This window comes from Cervus canadensis, chromosome 1 (assembly GCF_019320065.1).
Source record: "Cervus canadensis isolate Bull #8, Minnesota chromosome 1, ASM1932006v1, whole genome shotgun sequence".
Classification (NCBI taxonomy): domain Eukaryota; kingdom Metazoa; phylum Chordata; class Mammalia; order Artiodactyla; family Cervidae; genus Cervus; species Cervus canadensis.
In genome coordinates this window covers 124625577-124631576 of record NC_057386.1, presented here as the reverse complement: position 1 = coordinate 124631576, position 6000 = coordinate 124625577, and positions in this window count along the sequence as shown.

The window sequence follows — 6000 nt, the reverse complement described above, 5'->3', positions numbered from 1 at the left end:
AAGGGCAAAAAGTGGAAGCAGTGACAGAGTTTATTTTCTTGGGCCCCCAAAGCACTGTGGATGGTAACTACAACCAAGAAATTAAAAGATGCTTGCTCCTTGGAAGAAACACTATAACAAACCTAGACAATGTATTAGAAAGCAGAGACAGTACTTTGCCAACAAAGGTCCGTATAGTCAAAGCTATGGTTTTTCCAACAGTGAGAGTTGGACCATAAAGAAGGCTGAGCACAGAACTGATGCTTTTGAATTCTGCTGGAGAAGACTCTTGAAAGTCCCTTGGACTGCAAGATCAAACCAGTCAATCCCAAAGGAAATCAATCATGAATATCCGTTGAAAGGACTGTTGCTGAAGCTGAGGCTCCAATACTTTGGCCACCTGATATGAAGAGCCAACCCACTGGAAAAGACCCTGATGCTGGGAAAGATTAAAGGCAAAAGGAGAAGAGGGCAGTAGAGGATGAGATGGTTAAATAGCATCACCGACTCAATAGACATCAATTTGAGCAAACACCAGGAGATAGTGGGGGCTTCCCTGGTGGCTCAGACGGTAAAGAATCTGCCTGCAATGCCGGAGACCCAGGTTCAACTCCTGGGTTGGGAAGCGCCCCTGGAGAAGGGTATGGCAACCCACTCCAGTATTCTTGCCTGAGGAATTCCATGGACAGAGGGGCCTGGTGAGGACCCCATGCGTCCATGGGGTTGCAAAGAATCATGACTGAGTGACTCACACACGCATACAAGAGATACTAGAGGAGAAGGGAGCCTGGTGTGCTACAGTCCATGGGGTTACTAAGAGTCGGAGTCACAACTTACTGACTGAACAACAAATATCTATATTATCTTATTAAATGTTTTTAAAATATGTTTAATTATTTTGTTATTATTTTGTTGTATTGAATATATTAAATATTATATTGAACTAAAAAATTCCTTCATTTTCATATTAATATCACCATTTAAAAATTATAGTCAATTTACAATATTGTGTTGGTTTCAGGTGTATATTATCACTTGGTAGATGAAAAAACAAATGCACAGAAAGCCAGTAAGTAGTAAGGACACTTACTGAGTTGGTGAGTCTCTAGAAGCTGGGGTTTAAGGACCACCAAAGTGACCCCTGCTTCTGCATCAGAATCTCTAGAGGTATTCTTTTTAAATGCAAGTTACTAAAACCCACCCAAGCAGTTTCCTTTTAGCCAGTTTTTTGGGTAAAATTTGAGAACCACCACAATAGATAAGCTTCAGTTTTAAATACTTTTTGTCTTCTATGGTGGTTAAGGTTGACTGTTACCTTGGCCAGTCAGTTGCAGTGTGACCTTGGGCAACTTACTTAACCTCTCTGAGCAAACAATACTCTTAGCAAAAAGAAAGATATTACAAATACCTATTCATGGACCCCGAGTCTGGACACCCCATCACCACCCCCAGGCACATTTTTAGGAGGGGTAAATCTGATGCCCAGATGAAGAGGAAATCCCTTGCCCCTTCCTGCCCAATAAGGCCATAAAGAATTCCTCACTTTCAGTTTGAAAAAAAGAGCATTTTGTCAGAGCCCATCATGGATGCTTGCTATTTCCTTCCCTTATCTCTGCCTTACCTCTGACTACTCTTGAGGTTTGAAAGCTCTAAATTAATAATAATAAAAGAGCCATAATTTCTTGAGCTCCTGACTTTATAGACCAGTGCTTCTATACATCTGGTGATGGGAAGTACCCTCCTTCTGTAGTTTTTTTTTTTTTTTCATTTTTTGGACATGCCATTCAGCATGTGGGATCTTAGTTTTCCCACCAGGGATTGAACCCATGCCCCCTGCGTTGGAAGGTGAAGTCTTAACCACTGGACCACCAGGGAGGTTCCCTCTACAGTTATTTTTAATGGTTCAAAAGTTTTCCTTCTATGCATGTGACTCCCTCTAGGTGTCACACAGAATGTGTGAAATCCCTCTGCTGCCCATCCCTGGTGCCAGCTCCACAAGACATCAGGATGGCGGCATTAGCGCGTGATCCAGGGGCTTTGAGAGTCAAAGAATTGGATGACGGAAGGAAGCAGGGGACTGGGTACAAAATTCAGATTTAGGGTTTATGTTGATCTCAGAATGATTCTCTGCACCCGAAGCTCAGAGACCATGTGCAGGGGAGCCCCTACCCCACTTTCCTGCCCCTCAGGCCCTGAGGTTTTAGGGCTCACTCTCCTCCCTGGTCAGAAGCCATCGCTGGGACTGTGTGTTTGTGCTCATGCCTTTTATGGTGAGTGCTTTTAGTGTCCTGGCTAAGAAATCTTTGCTAGTCCCAAGCTCATAAAGATATTCACCTATGTTTTAAAACTTTAAAACACAAGAGTTTTACAAAATCTTAGAGGGGACTTCCCTGATGGCACAGTGGTAAGAATTCACCTGCCAGTGCAGCGATGGACACAAGTTCAATTCCTGGTCCGGGAAGATCCCACATGCCACAGAGTAGCTAAGCCTGTGCGCCACAGCTACTGAGTCCCTGAGCCCTGAGGTCATGCTCCCCAGCAAGCCACCATGATTAGAAGTCTGGGCAGAGCAACAATGAGTAGACCCTGCTCACCTCAACCATAGAAAGCCAGGGCAAAAGTAACAAAGACCCAGAGTAGCCTAAATAAATAAAAATTATTAAAAAAAAAAAAAAAAAGCCTTGGGACTTCCCTGGTGGTCCAGTGGTTAAGACTGTGCTCCCAATGCAGAGGGCCTGAGTTTGATCCCGGGTCAGAGAACTAGATTCCACATACCACAAGCAAGACCCGGTGCAGCCAAATAAATAAATAAATAAATAAATATATATATATAAAACCTTAGAGGAACTTCCCTGGTGGTTCAGTGGTTAACTCCATGCTCACAATGCAGGGGGACCAGGCTCAACCCATAGTCGGGGAACTAGAGCCTGCGTGCCAACACTGAAGATCCTGCATGCTGCAATTAGGTCAGCCACAACCAAATAAATATTTTTTTTAAAAGCTTTAAAAGACAAGAAGCCAGTTCCCCATTGAAACGCATGGACCATTCTGTCAAAAATCAAACAACTATATGTGAGTGTCTGTTTCTGGATTCTTTATTCTATTCCATTGCTCTACTTTCTAATATGCCAGTATACACTCTCTTGATTGCTGCTGCTGCTAAGTCACTTTAGTCGTGTCCGACTCTTTACCTTTAAAATAAGTGTTGAAGTTAGATAGGTTAAGTCTTTCAACTTTGTCCTACTTTTTCAAAATGGGTTTGGCTATATTAGGTGCTTTACGTCCCTCTATATATTTTGGGGTAGGATGTTGGGATAAAAATTTTGGAATACAAACATGACTTGGAAGTTATCGCAATCTTTTAAACAGGTAGGGTCTTCCTGGAAATCTAGCCTTCTTCATTAGAAAAAGAGGAGTGGGAGTTCCCCGGCTACCTAGTGGTTAGGACTCAGTACTTTCACTGCCATGATCCTGGGTTCAATCCCTGGCCTGGGAAATAAGATTCTGCAAGCTTCTCAGAGCCACCAAAAATAGAAAAACAGGACCAACTCGGTCACACTGTAGAGAGAGAGCACCCGCATCAAGGACTATTAAGAGTTAAATTATGTCCCTCCCCCCGAGAAAAGATGTTTAAGTTCCAACTCCCAGTACCTCAGAGCATGATCTTATTTAAAAACAGGGTCTTTATAGAGGCAACCAAGTTAAAATGAGGTCATTTAATTACAGTAAGCCCTGATCCAGTATGATGTGTGCTTATAAAAAGAGGAGATTTAGACACACAGAGTCTCAGAGAAAAGATGATATGAAGAGACACAGGGTGAAGATGGCCATCTACAAGCCAGTGAGTGTCTGGGGCTTCCAGAAGCTGGGAGAGAGGCTTGGGTCAGATCTTTCCTTGGAGACTTCAGAGGGATCACCGTCTTCCTGATATCTTGATTTCAGACTTTTGGCCTCCCAAAACATAGGACAATAAATTTCTGTGTTCTTGGCTGTCCAGTTTGTGATAGTTATAGCAGCCCTGTGTGTCTGTATGTGTTAGTCACTCAGTCATGTCCAACTCCTTGCAAACCCGTGGACTGTAGCCCAGCAGGCTCCTCTGTCCATGGGATTCTCCAGGCAAGAATACTGGAGTGGGTTGCCATTCCCTTCTCTAGGGGATCTTCCTGACCTGGGGACTGAACCCAGGTCTCCTGCATTGGAGGCAGATTCTTTACCATCTGAGCCACCATGGAAGCCTTACACTAGGAAAGCTCATATATGTACCCTGGACTGAGTTGAGGAGGGATCTTTAGTCACCCAAGGGACTTGAGTCCTAATGGGTTTATCATGGGGTTGCAAGTGTGTTCAAGATGTCCCCAGAGGGATTTCCCTGCTGGTCCAGTGGCTAGGAATCCATGAACCCAATGTAGGGCACCCAGGTTCAATCCCTGGTCAGGGAACTAGATCTCACATGCTGCAACTAAGATCCAGCACAGCCAAATAAATTAAAAGCAACAACAACAAAAAGATGTCAGCCGAGATTAGATAAAGTCGAAGACTTTGGGTTTAGGAGCCCCTTGATGTAAATCCTGGCTTTGTCGGTTTATAACTGTATTCCTTTGGGCAAGCAATTCAACCTCTCTGAGCGCCACCTGTCAAATGGGGATAGTAACTAATGGGATTTGGCAGAAAGGGTTGCTATGAGTGTTCCACGAAAGAACATTTGTCTGGCAATTGGCATAATGCTCAATAAACGGTGGTTACTATTTTTCGTTTTGTGGGATGTCCTGTGCTCAAGGAAAGAGAATTGTGTCATTCCAAACCAGATGAATTGGCTAGATGGTGACTATTCACGAAAGGTAGAAAATCAGTGAGAATCCAAGCAGGAAAAGCAGACACTAGAATAGGGGAATGTATGCATTCGCTTCCTAGGTAATAGAAGAACCATGGAAGCAGGCAAACAGGGGAGGGTGAAGAACCTACAGATTAGCAACAGCAGGAAGGTCAGCACCACCCCTGGAGTTGGATGGATAAAGGCAGGGGGTGGTGTTTCTGGTACTCAGGAAGGACTGGAATCCCCAGGTAGAAGCTGGACCCACAGTGGCACTGTCTGGTGGGAGGTAGAGACACAGGAAATGCAGCTGCTCCTGGAACTATTTCCGGAGACAGAGAGAGGGAGAAAAACCCTGGCTTCTCCCTTCTTCCCGCCCACTAGGCTCCTATCTCTGCTTCCCATTCGTCGATCTATAAAGGAAGTCAGCTCTTTTGGCAGCCTGCAGAGGTTGGCCTCCCAGTGATACACAGCTAAACAGAGGAAGGGCAAGGAATGGATTTGAGGGCAAACAAGGCCAGGCCCAACACTGGGGAACTGGAGTTATATTTAATCTCTTTAAGTCTCAGATTCACCATCTAGAAAATGGGGATAATGATATGTATGATTATCTACTCACAACACTGCTGTCTGCATGAAACAAGGTATCAACAGTTCCCTGATGGTCCGGTGGCTAAAACTCTGAGCTCCCAATTCAGGGTCCCAGGTTCGGTCCCTGGTCAGGGAACTAGATCCCTCTTGCTGCAACTAAGAGTTTGCATGCTGGGACTTCTCTGGAGGTCCAGTGATTGAGATTTTATCTTCCAGTGCAGGGGGTGTGGGTTCAATTCCTGGTGGGGGAACTAAGATCTCACATGCCTTGGGGCAAAAAAAGAAAAAAGGAAAGAAACATTAAAAAAAAAAACAAAGAAGCAATATTGTAACAAATTCAATAAAGACAAAACAAATGGTCCACAACAAAAATCTTAAAAAAGAAAAAGTTTGCACATGCCACAATGAAGATGGAAGATCCCATGTGCTGCAACTAAGACCTGGAGCAAACAAACAAATATATATTAAAAAAAAATCCCAAGATAACACATACAAACAGTTGAACCCGGGGTCCAGCATATAGTAGGGAGTAGCCTGTAAATGTGAATGAATTGTCTAGTTAAGTGTTTTCTGCTCAGAGGATGAAAGGAAGGAGGAGGACAGAGGTCTGGGAAGACACT